The sequence below is a fragment of the Lissotriton helveticus genome, chromosome 2_1 (assembly GCF_964261635.1).
Source record: "Lissotriton helveticus chromosome 2_1, aLisHel1.1, whole genome shotgun sequence".
Taxonomy (NCBI): Eukaryota; Metazoa; Chordata; class Amphibia; order Caudata; family Salamandridae; genus Lissotriton; species Lissotriton helveticus.
Genome location: NC_136059.1, coordinates 1,962,635,714 through 1,962,652,398, shown reverse-complemented (window position 1 = coordinate 1,962,652,398; position 16,685 = coordinate 1,962,635,714).

The window sequence follows — 16,685 nt, the reverse complement described above, 5'->3', positions numbered from 1 at the left end:
TTTAGCACATGCATGATGCACCACAGGATCCCGGGCAGCTGCTTTTAACTGCTTGGTGTGTGGGACCCAGCGAGTGTCTCCCCATGGCACCCTGAGGTGTGTGGGTTTGCCCCCATGTTAGCACATAACTTGCGACACTACTTCTGTGCTGGTGGCATAACAGGGAGAGTCCTTGGCAGGACCTTGCCACAGACAGAGTAAAAAAAATTACCGTATTATTTGTGGTGGGCATGCAGGTGCTCCGATGCCCCACAGTTTCCCTGAAATTATCCTATTCACTGTAGAAGGTGTGCCTACATTTGGTGCTCACATTACCGCCTAACATTTAACAGAGGTGCTGGTGCACTGGATCTAAGTGTTTTTGATGGAATTTTGTAACCCAGGTGTTACCGATGATGTGATGACAATAGTTGGTGAATTGTGTACTTAGAAAGATATATGGTGATTCATAAGTTTTCTTGCTCGAACCTAACTGCTACATTTCCTGCCCTGATGTTTACTAATGTACGTTATTTTGATCTTTACACTGTCAGGATAACGAGTACTATCACAGGATTGCATAAGATGCCCTGCATGTCTGATTTATGTAATTTTGGTCAATGATGTATGCACAATATAGGTTATATTTTAATATAAACCTGTGTAGGGTTACTTTTGTGGTGGGTTCACTTTGTTACTGGTGTGAGTGTGTTGCGTAAACGCTTTACACATTGCTTCTGGGGATAAGCCTGACTGCTCTTTGCCAAGCTACCGGGGCTGAGCACAGGTTATCTTTGGTGTGTAACTTTTTGCCCTGACTCGAGGAGTGGGTTTTACCTGGCTTAGGTGCATACACCAGCCAACCAGAAATCCTATATCTAGGGATAGGAATCACCCATAAATATGGAGCTTAATAGGGAACAACGATGTGGATGAAGTGGCTGTTTAAAGAAAGGTAGAACTGCTGCTCAGCCTTTAGAGATGCTACCATGAGAGAGAGCTTTCATCAAACTGTGAGTCATAGGTGCAAGAATAACAGTGTTGACCAAGAGAAATGGTATATTGGTATGGGCTTATGAAAATCTCAAATAAGTGCATCTAGTGGCTAAACAGAGCTTAGTATTCATAAGCAAAAAACAATCTCAAGCTATCCAACGTGAAATAACAAAATGGAGAAGCTGAAGAGATACACCGTTGGGGCCTGACTGCACAGGGAGCACGCCATGTAGCCAAGAAAGAGGCAAACTGAGAAGATGAAATGTGGACTATACGTTTGTATGATAAATTCTCATACCCTTAACTGCCATTGGAGGAAGAAATCCGGGGCGGCTCCTCCATTGGAGCAGTGGAGCGTCGACTCCTTTAAATTCCCCACAAAGATGAAAAATAAAATGGTAATCCATTACCATTTTATTTTTGATACTCCAGTCCTGAACCGAGCGTCAGGACTGGGCGGCTGCTGAATGACAGCAGCAGGAAGGAGAGTGGGCCAATTGTGCAATTTTCAAAGTGTGCCTGTCCCTTTGGCCGGCCGTCAGCGACAGCCAGCCAAACATGTGGACTTTGAAACCTCTAACCTAGCTGTCTTCAGACAGCTAGGTTAGAATAAGGGCAGGGCTCCAGTGTCCTTGGGAGCTGTGAGTTAGGCTGCTCCCTCCAATCAGGATGCTGCTCTCAAAGCATGAGAGCAGCACCAGGATTGGTGCCTACACTGCATCCAGTTCCTGAGAAGAGTTCTGGAATGGAGGACGTCAGTTGGGGTAAGTTGTTTAATATTAATACTTGTGTGCATGCCAACCCTCCTCTTCCCCATAGATGCCAGCCGCCACTGAAGAAACTGAACCTACGGATAGTTCAAAGCCCCTGATAGCCATTCAATCAGCCAAATACCTTCTAAACCTACTCAAATCAAATGGGTAAGTGAGAAGATGAAGTGGGAAAGTAGAATGAGTTGATACTTAATTTAATCACTAGAATAAAAAAATATGAAAAGTAACTTTGCCACACTTTCTACTGAAATTAGTTGTTACCGCAATTGTGATTAAAAGTGTGGTGAATTAAAGTCACACCACAATTATTTCACAGATAAAGGACCTCCTATGCCTTTAAAAAATAATAAAATCCGTTGAATCTTCACCTGGAAGTTGGCTCATTGAACTGGTAGCCTCTAAGAGCAAAACAACTTGTGAAGACATAGCCCAAGGAAAGTATAAGACATTTTCAGATAAAGTCTGCCATAACAAAAAGGCTGGAAAAACACAGTTTGCAGATACTCAGTCACTAACATAAGTTAATTCTGTACTCAGACACAGATCATGATTTTTGATATATCAGAGACCAGACAAGCCTGCTGGTGAAAATTGAAACTCTACTTATGATAGAATACCAGTCAAATGAAGGACTGGAGGCTCCCCAGAAATCCCAGGATTGCTGTGGTACACATTACAGATGATAAAGATGACAGTAGGTATAGGAGAGCACTCTTGCGGCTGGGATTGGTTGGTATCAATGGTGATATTGCTAAAGCATGGAAAGCTACTAAGGCACCTTTGCAGGAGGGATGGAAGAGAGGGATGGAGCGTTGCCTTAGTCTGGATCGACCCATATAGATGGCTTGGAGATGCCCTCAGAAGATATGGGAATGGTGGGCTCCATACAGGGAAATTCAAACAGAAAATCAATAAAAAGTTGTTGTAAATAAAAGCTACCAGCATACTGTAAACCCTAAAACTGAGCGTCTATGTCATACTTCATCATCCACCACATTGTATGAGCTGCATACCATAACATGCTAACCGCATCTTGGTGGTCATCATGCACGGCATGAAAACACTTCCCACATAGGATCGAAACAAAGACATACCCCTTCTAACCACACATCCTGCACAGTGTAGTGTACTACCCATATAGGCAAATGCTGTAGTGCACCACATAGGGGTAGTAAGTGCTATGTAATGCTGCATTACCGTACAATACAATACATAATTTACTTGGTACCTAGCACTGAACGACCTGCCCCTATCTCAAGACCAGACTGTCATGGTATGACAGTAAGGCTAAACCTTCATTGAACAAACAAGAAAAAGGGCTTGCATGTGAGTAGCTAAAAAAAGGAAAAAGTAGAGAAACAAGGACACATTTTAAAAACTTTAAGGAGCACTTTTATCAACAAATCATGTAGTGCAGCAAGCCACCTTGTTGTGCTGCGTAATAGGGGAAGGGCAGGAATGTGCCATAACTTAAACACTGTAGGGCGTATTCCTGTCTTTTCCTTGCACTGGCACACAATGTGCTGCCTGGCACCAATGCAAGCACCCTTGCACCATGGTGCAAGGGGGCCTGCGTTGTAAGCAGGATTGTTATTGTGCAGGAATGCCCACCTTCCTGCACAAAAACAATCTTCTGAGGCATTTTCCTCTTTCTATGTGTGTTGCAAAATGCAGCACACATAGAAAGAGGAAAAAACAAGAAGAAATATCTATACTGCTCTCTCCCTTTCACGCAACACAGCAAGTTTGAATGTTCCATTGCAATGAGTGAAAGGTTAGCAAATCTGAGCCTAAGTATACCATTAGCAAGTAGGTATGCAGCACACACAGAAAAAATTAGATAATGAGGAGAAATGAAAACATTTATCCTCGTAGCGACTCCTGTGGTTCTCAAAAATCCGGACCCTGGTGTTTTCCCGATATCGAGGTCCAATTCCCGTGTCACAAAACCTCAACGCACCAAGACGATTTTGGTATCTATGAACCGATAATAATTAGGACATCATTCCTATGTATTTGCGTCACAATCGAGGGTTGCCAACACCTCAAAATCGTAGTTTCCGTCCCCATCCCTTAAACTCCATTTTGTGAACGGCATCCATCTTGCATCTTGCCCTCATGATAAGTCAATTAAAGGTCGAGCTTGATCAAAAGGGACACGTCCACCTTTTCGTGACTTCCCCCTGACCTGTCCCAACTGACTCCATGGCCTTAGGCCAAACCCGTTTGGGCAGCTCCTCGCCCAGTGGCCGAATACGATAGCATCAATACATAACATTCCACCAACCATTCACACATACAGACCATGCTTTCTGCAAACATGCACCTGTCCACATTCCTTGTTTATGGCCAGTTTTATGACTGGGTTGTGCCTTCCTTTATTAAGGTTTCATCGATATCTGATGGGAGTTCCAGGCCTAACTGGGTAATCTATCAACAAACTGGACATCTAAAATATGGGCTTGCTTACATGACTCTGCTCTTTGTATTATTGTAGAAATATGTGTATAGCCATATCATAAACTCAGGAATTCTTGCTTGCAGCTATTATATTTGTATATAAGGAGACGGCTGGTTCTGTAAAAACGAACAGTCTCCCGAGGAACCTACTCTCCGTGCAGTGTACTTCTGGGACATGTGTTACTTGGTAGCTACCAATAAAACTTGATCTTTGACGGTAACTAGAAGACTCCGTGTTTCTGTGGTCCGGAACAAGGGAGAACTCAGAGGTCCTCGGGTGCTACCCCCTGGCACCACCGGGTTCCTAAAAACCCGGCACCTCAGTTGGCGCCCAACTCGGGGCGATATCAAGCGGTGACGGTCCAAGCCAGATGTTCGTGAGGAGCTTCGTGTGAAAATTCCGGAGGACGGCCAGCCACTTCAGCGACCCCTGTATGTCGACGTGGTTCCGAAGGTCTTTGCTGCGAGGTTCCCCGCGTCCCGACGGCTACGAAGGACTGCTGCCCTGACTATCGCCTTGTTTTGGACCCAGTGATCTTTGGTAGAGCGAAACGATAGACGAGTCTTCTAGCGACGTCACAGATCTTCAAATACTTCAGTTAAGTATAAGTGGAGCGTCTCCCAGTCCTTAGTTTGTCCTTAGTTTTTGGTATCCTTGAGATACGCTTTGATTTGGTACTTGCAAGCCCCAAAGCCGAAGGACTCGTGTATTCACGAGATATATCGTAACAGATAATCCTTTGAAGTTTGAAGCTAGACTAGTGAGCGAAGATGCCTGGTTTTAGCAGACTTGGAAACTTGTTTTGTCTTGGTTGTAGTAAGGACTCCCGATTAGAGGAATCTTGTCCGGTTCCTCCAATTGGAACTCCAACGTATGAGCTCTATGTAAAGCACGGCGTAGGTCCTATAACATATAACGAAGTATGGATAAAATACACCCGCAAGGATGGTGTTTTAAAATGGCCCCAATACGGTAGTTTCGACTCAGAAGTTTTAGATAACCTAGAAGTCCAATTATTCAAGAAGAAAGCCCGACCGGCGATGTTTGACTCTTTCCGCTTATGGCGTAAAGAGGCCAAACAGAAGGAAATTAAATTAGAAAAGAAGAATAAGAGGGAAAGAGGTATTTCAGTAATGCAAGCCGCGATAAAATTTAAAGACAACGAAGAGGATCGAATAAGTGAGCAGTTGCACAGGCAACGTAAAATGGCAATAGATAAATGCTACCCCGTTTTGCCATCTCTTCAGCGAGAGACAGTAAAAGAGCGTGAAAAAGATCCATTAATGGCTCATTTGCTAAGTTCGCCACCACCCTATGCACAAAATGCCACAGCACCTCCGCAACCTTTAGTTGCACCTCTGGTAGCTGTTATACAGGCTCCTTTACCGCACTCACCGGCTACTCTTCAGCTGGCTCCTGTTTCTCTGGCGCAGCCTCCTCAAGGCTCACCGATCACATCTACTTCTCCTACTGTTCCTTCTAAAATTTCGCCTAGCACACTTTCTAGTCTCTCTGATACTCGTTCAACAAACATTTCTGTTTCTACTTTGCGTGACTCTGTTCTACCACCAGTTATTCCCCCACTTTCACCTTTCGTCTGGCATAAAATGGCCAGCATTGTCACTAACTTTCCTTCACCACTTTTTCGGTCGCCTAAAACGACCCCTAACACGGAACGAAGACAATCACAAAGCCAAATGCCCGATTATCAGGAAAGGGAATGTTTGAATAAGTTAGCACTAAATTGGGCTATGGACACAGCAAGATATGATGTAGAGTCTGTCATGAACGTTTTCCGTCAATGGGATGAACCAACGCAAAGATACGTCTTTGAGCAGATGTGTGTTTTTCTGTGTGAGGATTTGGTAGATAATGGTCAGAAGACCAACGAACAAGAATTGTGTAGTGTACGATTTAAATTTGGGGAGGGTATGATTGTAGGTCCCGACGTTGAAAAAGCAGTTGAGATATTATTATCACATAGAAGTACGGGTGGTAATTCTGGGTCATCCTCTGACAGTGGTACATCCAGCAGGAAAAGAGCGAGACAGTACCCCATGAGAGAGGTTCCTCCGGTCTGGAGGGAAGGTGACGCGACTGCAGTTCCACCGGTTCTGCCTCATTTCCAGCGTGTATGGGTACATGTCCCCTGGAAAAGATCCGAAGTTTTAGCACTCAAGCAGACACTACCCGATCCCCGTAAAAACCCGACTGGGTATTATAAGGAGTTGTCCCAAACTGCCAGCTCATGTATAATGAATTTAGCGGATATAGACATGTTGTTTGGGAACGTTGTTCCACATCTCTTATGGAGTAAGATACGTCATGCAGATCATGACCAAGAATTAGGTGACTCGTGGGCGAACATTGCGACTACAGATGCTAGACAAGTTGGTGGTTTCAAGCCTGAGCCGTTAATAGCTGAACTTCCCGGTAGAATTATTGCGTACATGAAGACACTTATGCCTGAAGTACGCGTAAACTGGGACAAGCTATCCGCGTGCAAGCAGAAGAAAGACGAGAATGTGTCTGACTTTTTCACGAGATTTGAGGAAACTTTCACTGACCATAGTGGTCAGGATATGGCTACCGAGGGTGGCCAAAGATTGTTTGTAGACAAGTTTGTACACAATCTGCTTCCCGAACTGTGTGCTAAACTAAAAGATTCAGAGAGTGCTTGGGCTGTCTCTACGTCAGCGCAGATTCTAGCAACAGCTCAGTACTACGAAAACAGGCGCAAAGACGAGCTAGACAAGGCAGACAAAAAGACGAAAGATCTAAAAACTAAAGTTCTTCTCCAACAGGCCTATCCGCCTCGTGTGGCTAGCCAGCCCAATTATCAACAGAATAAGCAGTATTCTAGAGACGCGCAAGGAAACGAGTCTTCCCACCAGCGTGTTCCGTATGGCCCGAATCAATGTGCGTATTGCAAGGAAGAGGGTCATTTTAGGAGTAATTGTCCGGCTCTTGCGCGACGCTTAAACGGTGTTTCAGGTGTAAGAGGGAGAGGTGTTCAACATGTCCCCAGAGGTAGGGGCCGTGGAAATTTCTCCCAGTACACAGCTTCTTTTCCGCCTCAAAATTCCATGAATAGCTTTGACCAACAGAATAACGCATTTTCTAGGTCAGCTCAGTACTATGCTGACGACTATTACACCGAACACGACAATGAGGGTAACGATTGCTAGGACAGCCATGGACAAAGAGAGGGAGTTGTTTCAGTTCCAGTAGACCAAGATGGACCTTATGTCAAGGTAATTACCTCAGGAGTGTCAGAGCCATTTCTGCTGGATACTGGTGCTACAAAAAGTTCTATTATGCACTCAAAACTTCCTGGCGCACCTTTGTCTGGCGAAATGAATGTCTCAGTAGGCTTCTCTGGCGCCCCTGTTAGAAACCCGATCTCTAGTCCTATATCCCTTTCTGTTGGCCCCTATGAATTGGAAGCACCCCTCATTCTTACAACAGGTTGCGGTGAAAATTTGTTAGGATTGGATTTGCTAAAAAGGTTGTATGCGACTTTGTACTGTTCTCCCTCGGGAGTACAACTTACCTTAGGGAAGAAAGTCATTTCTCCAATGTATTTGTCGAAAGAAGGTATTCCAACCGAATTATCATCACTTCCTGATATACTGTGGGCTAATGGTTCCAATGACGTAGGTCGTTTGGAGATAGCACCGTATGTCATAACCTTGAAAGCCAACGTTGGATTGCCACGTATTCCTCAATACAAAATATCTAACGAATGCGAGAAGGCATTGTTAACGATTATTTATGATTTGATCGATAAAGACGTTATTGAAGAAACAACAGGGAACGTTTGTAACAGTCCAGTTTTACCGGTCTTAAAACGTACTGATCCTTCACAGCCCCCTGTGTATAGGTTTGTGATTGACCTCAGAGAGGTAAATAAGGTAGTTATCCCACAGTTTCCAGTTGTCCCCGACATTACTGCTTTATTGACAATGGTTCCAGCTTCAGCAGACTGGTTCTCGGTGATTGACCTGAAGAACGCTTTCTTCAGCATCCCGATCGCCGAAGAGAGTAGAGACCTTTTCGGCTTCAATTTAGGAGGACGAAGCTTCCGCTTCAAATGCGCTCCTCAAGGCTACTGCGAAAGCCCATCTATATTCAGTCAGGCACTGAAAACACAACTAGACACAATTGTGCTGCCAGATGGGTCAACTTTGATCCAGTACGTAGACGATCTACTGATCGCCGCAGACACTGAGGAGATTTGCAAACAAGCCACGTTGTTATTATTGCGTCACTTATGTGACATGAAGCACAAAGTCTCCCTTTCAAAGCTGCAATTTTGCCGACAAGAAGTAACCTACCTAGGTCACATCTTATCGAAGGAGGGAAGGAGACTGACACCAGAAAGAATACAGGCAATTACAGAACTAAGTGCCCCAAGGACACAGAGAGAGGTTCGAGCCTTCTTGGGCATTACATCGTACTGTAGACAATGGATACCGAATTTCTCACTACTAGCCAAGCCCTTGCTGGCACTACTCCGCAAAGACACGCCTAATCCTATGCCTTGGTCTGAAGATTGTCAGACGAGTTTCCACGAGTTGCGTGATGCATTGTGTTCGGCCCCTGTGTTGGAAAACCCCAACTACAGTAAGCCTTTTACATTGTATGTCCACGAAAAGGAAGGTTGTGCATTATCAGTCTTAACGCAACACTTTGGGGACAAACAGCGCCCATGCGCGTATTTTTCGGCAACTCTGGATCCAGTGGCTAAGGCACTGCCAAGTTGTCTAAGAGCAACCGCCGCAGCAGCTGTCTGCATTCGACAGTCTGCTGGACTAGTCATGAATAACACTCTGATCGTTATGGTTCCGCATGCAGTTGACATTTTGCTAAATAGGACCAAGACACAACATCTTACTAGCGCTCGACTATCCAGTTACGAACTTACCCTGCTAGCAAGTCACATCCACATAAAAAGGTGTGATACACTCAACCCCGCTACGTTATTACCCATCCCGACAGAGACAGACAAGATTGACAAACATGACTGCTGTTTCAGGACAGAAGAAGAGACAAAAGGGAGAGTAGACTTACAGGACACTCCCCTTCCCGAATGCAATGATACTTTGTGGGTTGATGGTTCATGTTTCAAGTTGCCGAATGGTGATACGACCACAGCATACGCCGTAACGACATTATACACCATTGTAGAGACTGCACGCATTTCCCACAATTCTGCACAAGCTGCAGAGCTGATCGCGCTTACTAGAGCATGTGTGTTGGCGAAAGGAAAGCGAGTAAATGTGTACACTGACAGCCAATATGCCCTTGGTGTGGCTCACAGTTTTGGGAGATTGTGGCGTGAACGTGGGTTCCTTACGTCCCATGGTGCAAAGATACAACATGGCCAGCTAGTTAATGAGCTCCTTGAGTCACTCACCTTGCCCCTACAAGTCGCCATTATAAAATGCAGTGCACACAAAAAGATTCAGGATGATGTTGGCCGCGGAAATGCATTGGCAGATGAGGTTGCGAAAGAAACTGCAAGGAACACAATGAGTCGGATGTATGTTATGGGTCCCGCTAGATGGACTGCTGATATGGGAATGTGCGAGGACACCATTGAAAGCGTAAAATCGATACAAGCTGAGGCCACTGAGAACGAGGTGAATGAATGGAGAGAAAGCACAGGTAGATTGGATGCGAATGGTTGTTGGGTCGAACTATCAGAACACCAGCGATGGCTATTACCTAATGCATACGTACTGGCAGTAGTAACGATGGCTCACGGAATTGCGCACATCAGTTCGAAAGGAATATGTAAACTATTGGCCCCAGTATGGCAGAATAGCAATATCCCAAAATATGCAAAGAATTTGGTTAAAAAGTGTATGGTGTGTTTGAAGTACAATCCCGGGAAGGGAACCCCAACTCCAACTGGTCATTTTGCGCCTCCAACGTACCCGATCGAGGTTTTACAGCTCGACTTCATCCACATGGAGAGGTGCAACAACCTAAAGTATGTGCTCGTTGTTGTCTGCGCCTTTTCAAGATGGGTGGAAGCGTACCCCCTTAAGGACAATACCGCTTTATCAACTGCCAAAGCACTCGTCAAAGAGTTCTTTCCAAGGTTCGGTATGCCTAGAATTGTCTGGAGTGATAACGGAAGTGAATTCGTAGGATGCGTGATGAAGAGAGTGTGTGAGTGTTTAGGCATCCACCAAAAATTCCACGCTGCAAATCACCCCCAATCAGCTGGATTAGTAGAGTGCTACAATGGCACTCTAAAACTCAAACTAGCCAAGATCCAAGCCAGTACAGGTCTTAAATGGCCTGACGCACTGCCTCTAGCGCTTTTGTCAACCAGAATGACTGTCTACTCCAGATTAGGACTTAGCCCCCATGAGATCGTGTTTGGCCGCCCAGCCAACGTCTGGGGCATACCAAGACCCAAGAAACTAAGTGAGATAGAACACCCCGTACTACTTGACTATTTGTGCGAATTGACAACTAAATTGCGTGTTTTACACCAACAGGTTCACAGTTCCTCTCCACCAGCCTCTGACGATCCAGGTCACCTCATCGAGCCCGGCTCGTGGATTTTGGTGCGGAATTTCCAGCGCACCAACAACGGACAGCCGAGGTGGACCGGACCGCACCTAGTGCTGCTTTCAACGAGATCTGCTGTTCGGGTGGAAGGCAAGAAGAACTGGGTACATGGGACCCACTGCAAACGGGTCCCTCTACCCCTTCCATACGACCGGTGGGTCAACAAAGGACTTGCTGACTCTGAGACCGAATCCGTACCTCGCTTCATCCCTTTCAGCGATGCACGTTTGAAAGAAACTAGTACTGAAAAGGAGAGTGATCATATTTTACAAGGACTTGTGTCGCCGTCTATGCAATTGGACACTACCGAACCTGAGACGCTGTTTGAAGACCACACCATACCTGGGAAAAGACGGTACGACCTACGGTCTAAACAAAGAGACTAATAAACAATTGACCTAATGTGATTTCCCTTTTCCCCTAAGAACTATTTTTTTGATTTTTTTTAGCTCTCTCGTCCCAGGGGAACTAGCTAATTTTTGATTTTTCGAACCGCCATCCGGTTCTGCTGCTAGGGTCGCGGTTGAAGTCTGGGGAGTGCAACTGGGAAGTTCTAGGTCCACGGTTCTGATTGGTCCACGGGAGTTACCCCGGACTGAGCAGAGCGCGCTCCCTGGGAGAATCAATCAACCACCGCGGGCAGCAACTAGAGGATGGAGTTTCCAAGGGTAGAGAGACCTATCAGACCCACGAACTTCGGAAAACAGTTATGCACAATACTGTCCAAAAGAAGATTCCTGATACTATGTGTTTTAATGTTATGTAGCATACTTGTGTTTTTTACTGGTTATACTCTATTCGTATTTAAAGTTACCTTTTCGAATGACACCCAGCCACCATCTCCTCCCACTATTTCTCCACACTACTTTCACCCTCTACCTGAACACGAGTCTGCCCGAAGACTCGAATTTGTAAACAATTCTTTCATTCAGCTCCTACACCAACACCAGTCCGTAATGAACGCATCAAACTGTTGGATATGCGGACTTATGCCACACACAACCGATAAGGGGATCCCATACTTCATTTTGCCATTCAGCTACTATGGTTCTCTGTGGGCTTTCCAGACGATGTTCCTATTCGCCCTAGAACCATACCCGACCCGTTCCACTGTGAGCGATTCCAATAACAAGGCACTAATTGCAGGGATAAGGAATATGAGTAGGGATATCGACACATATCTGACAATGCCCAAAGACGAACTCAGTCCCTACTCCCGTTGGAACGTGACCAAACATGGGGTTTACCTGGTCAAGAGCCAGGCAGCAAAGAAATCCCGCCCAGTTTGGATAGTGCCCCACCGAGGTCACTTATGCTTACAGGGTATTGGTAGGGACCCCACAGCACAGTTAGGAAAGAGCATTTGCACGGAAACATACGTATTTACTTCCCGAACTTCCCCTATACTTTTGGCAGCCAAAGGCACGTATTTCGTTTGCCACGACCAAGCCTACACGTGGTTGCCCCCTGATTTCTCAGGTACATGTTTTATCTCATTTCTGCTGCCTCCCACCTACACGGCCAGAGCAGATTACCATCGGACAAGGACAGCTAGGGGTGTCGTGAGTAAAGACGACACCGCGGGTCAGGAATTCGCTGACTTCGCAAAGGGTTTTCTGCCATTTTGGGGGCCTATGGTGAACAGCAGAAATATTCGCCAGTTATCGAGGATAGTTGAATCCGCCGTGACTACGACGGCCGGAGCACTTGGCAATCTGACAACCGAGCTTCAGTCGGATCGACTTATGACGCTTCAGAACCGAATTGCCTTAGACATCATACTCGCCGATCGTGGTGGTGTGTGTAGAGTCATCCAATCCAGTTGTTGCATATTCATCCCTGATAACGCACCGACGATATACCAGGCCATCTCCAAACTACACGAAATATCTGGTTCCCTTCACGTTGAGAAAGGGGATTGGTCCCTGCTGGGTGGTTCTGGGAGCTGATCACTGCCTGGGGATGGAACATTTTGATCTTCATTGGGATGACCTTGGCACTTCTGTTCATGTTTTGCCTATGTATACAGTGTGCTCCTGCACTATGTGGCCTCTGTGCTACCTCGTGTGTACGGAAGCCTGTGTCACGGGATGAGCTGAGTAACAGAATGATGCTACAGCAACATCTCCACGAATTTCTTCATACCGATTTGGACTCAGATTAGCATGAGTTATTGCCTTATATGAGGGCAAAAGGAGGGTCTGTGGTTCTCAAAAATCCGGACCCTGGTGTTTTCCCGATATCGAGGTCCAATTCCCGTGTCACAAAACCTCAGCGCACCAAGACGATTTTGGTATCTATGACCCGATAATAATTAGGACATCATTCCTATGTATTTGCGTCACAATCGAGGGTTGCCAACACCTCAAAATCGTAGTTTCCGTCCCCATCCCTTAAACTCCATTTTGTGAACGGCATCCATCTTGCATCTTGCCCTCATGATAAGTCAATTAAAGGTCGAGCTTGATCAAAAGGGACACGTCCACCTTTTCGTGACTTCCCCCTGACCTGTCCCAACTGACTCCATGGCCTTAGGCCAAACCCGTTTGGGCAGCTCCTCGCCCAGTGGCCGAATACGATAGCATCAATACATAACATTCCACCAACCATTCACACATACAGACCATGCTTTCTGCAAACATGCACCTGTCCACATTCCTTGTTTATGGCCAGTTTTATGACTGGGTTGTGCCTTCCTTTATTAAGGTTTCATCGATATCTGATGGGAGTTCCAGGCCTAACTGGGTAATCTATCAACAAACTGGACATCTAAAATATGGGCTTGCTTACATGACTCTGCTCTTTGTATTATTGTAGAAATATGTGTATAGCCATATCATAAACTCAGGAATTCTTGCTTGCAGCTATTATTTTTGTATATAAGGAGACGGCTGGTTCTGTAAAAACGAACAGTCTCCCGAGAACCTACTCTCCGTGCAGTGTACTTCTGGGACATGTGTTACTTGGTAGCTACCAATAAAACTTGATCTTTGACGGTAACTAGAAGACTCCGTGTTACTGTGGTCCGGAACAAGGGAGAACTCAGAGGTCCTCGGGTGCTACCCCCTGGCACCACCGGGTTCCTAAAAACCCGGCACCTCAGTCCCAAACGTCACAGTTGGGGTGCTATTAGATTCTGATGGAGTCCGAAAGTTTACGGTTTCTTGTAAACCTGTGAATGCTTCAGATTCCATTGATTTGGCGTGGGAACACCCACAGCAACACCCATTAAATGCCCCTTTCACACTGTTTAATGCGTGAAAGGAGCACATATTTACAAGTGGCTTTGCTTGACCTGGTAAACATGCTGTGGCAGAATGCACTACAGGAACGTCAAACATGTGACGTCACAGCACTGCAAGAGCTCAGCTAGGGCCTCATAAATGAGGCCCTTAGATAATAGAAGAACTCTAACAATTCATCTTAGGAAGGGCAACAATGCTATGGACCTCCTGCCATCGCAGTGCAGCTTGGAGCATCAAGGAGACCACCACCGCCACCCCTGATATGCATCGCTCACCTGAACACCTGCTCCGTTCGCTTTGAGTGACAACTTGACCTGATCCCCTGTAAGTGCTGACCTCTGTACCCCGGAACTTCAGCAACAGGAAGCTGGAGACCAGGAACCACAGGAAACCAGAGACTCTCCAGATCTCTCTGTAACTGTGGATGGAGAGACGCACAACCAGTAAACATTGAATTAGGTACTCTGCTATCTGAGGAGTCACCTCTGGGGTCCCTCTCCTCCAGTCAGGTGTATGTTAGCCAGGAATCTTCATTTGGGCGGTACCAAGGGATATCAATACATCAATTAGGGACTTATATAGCGTGGCTACTCACCCGTGAGGGTCTCAAGGCGCTGAGGTAGGTGGGCTGCTGGTTGGAAGATCATTCAAAGAGTCAGGTCTTGAGGGCCTTCCTGAAGTGGGTCAGTGACGTGGATTGCCTGAGGGGAAGGGTGTTCCAGATCTTGGCGGAGTGGTAGGAGAACAACCTTCCTCTGTTCGTGTCTTGTGAATCCAAGGAATGGAGGCAAGGGTGAGTTAGGAGGATCGTTGTTGTCTGGCGGGTACTTGGAATGTGAGGCAGTGTTCAGGCATGCTGGTCCTTTATTGTGTAGAAGTTTGTATGCATGTAGGCGACAGGGGGGTGATGATGGCAATGGTGTACGGTGGACATGGTGGAGGCAAGATGTATGCAATGATGGTCAGTGCAGGAGAGTTTGGTGGTGTGGCTGTAGTTGAAGTTCCTGCTGGTGGAGAAGACTGGGTCGAGCGTGTGTCCAGCTATGTGGTTGGTGCGTGTAGCATCGTGCTACAAAGAACCACACGCACAGGTTCTTATCTTAAGGAGCTTTATTATCTGCTACCTGTCTCAACCCTGTCCCTACTCTAACTCCCTCTTCCCTTGTTCGTCCCCTCCTCTTCCTGTCCACCCCCTAGACTCCACCCACAACCACTAGCCTGCTAACTTCACAACATCTCCCCCCTTTGTAACAAACAAACAAACATACTGACTTCTCAGTCCATTTCTTCAATAAGTCTTTTGGGTGGACGTGTGTCGCGATGAGGTCGTGGTGACCGGGCTCTCGGACCAGTATTGTTCATTGTCTCATGGACTGGACCAGTGTTATCGCGATCATCTGAACGTGGTTCTTCTGAACTGGGAGTGTCCATTTCACTCACCACGGTTCCGGTGGTGTCTCGTGATAACTTCTTGAAATGCGAAATGTTTCTCGTGACTCACCGATGCTCCGATTCCGCAGTCAGCATCGTTCCTTTCTTTTTCATGATTAGCAAAGGTTCATCCTTGAATAGGCAGTCGGTCTTCCTTTGCTGTTCTTTTTTTTTTTTTTTTTAAATCCTCATATTGCGATTTTTATGTTTTTTTGGTAGTATCAAGGTTCAGCCTCTGCAATTACCATGCCAGCCCTGCCCCAATATAAGGGAGTGAGGGGAGTTTCTCAGCCAACAGATTTTGCAAAGGGGTCTCCTCTAAAACCAATACATAAATAACTTTCTGTGTTTTTATCGTTCGTGGAGGGGAGATAGCCACCTTGACTACTCGATGAAAATTGTTTTCATCCACAGAAGTTTCTATCGCGTAATCATCGGATCACTGTTCCATCCCAACCATTACTTAACAGGTTTAAAGTGATTTTCCCATATTTCCCAAAAGTTATTTCTACTGGATTGCTTTCCCCTTCTGTCTAGTTTGTTTGTTCTTATGACTGAATTCATCCATTCACCAACCGTAGGGGATGATGAACCTACCCATTTAATGCATATCTCTCTTCTCGCAAGAAGCATCATTACAAAAACCAGGTTTTCTTGTATCTTTGTTAGGCTACCCGCTCCTATATTGTTATTATCAATCCCAAACAAAACAAGGATGGTACTTACAGTTAGTTGCTGATGTAATATCGCGTTCAATATCTTACCCACTTCGGACCAGAACTCAATGAGGGAAGGGCAGTCTTTAAAAATGTGTATATCATCTGCCTTTTCCTCTCCACATTTCGGACATTTCCTTGTTTGTGCACCTTTAAATTTGGACAGTTTTTTGGGGGTCCAATAAGCCCTGTGGATTGTGAAAAGATGATTTCTTTTTAACGCTGCAGATTTTAATGTATCCCAGCACTTTTCGATTGACTTTAGCCAAACATCTTCTAGATTTGGGATTTGTAGATCTCTTCCCCAGATTGAATCTGCTATCTTGGCATCTTCATCGTCAGAGGTTATTAGTACCCAGTACCATCTGGCTATCTCTTTTTTTATGGGTAAAACCTTCTTCATTTCTTTTTCTAGTTCTTCGGTATCCTTTTCATGTTTTGTCAGGGTTTTTGCCCAGCTGGCTAGCTGGTAATATTTAAATTTGGAGATGGTGAA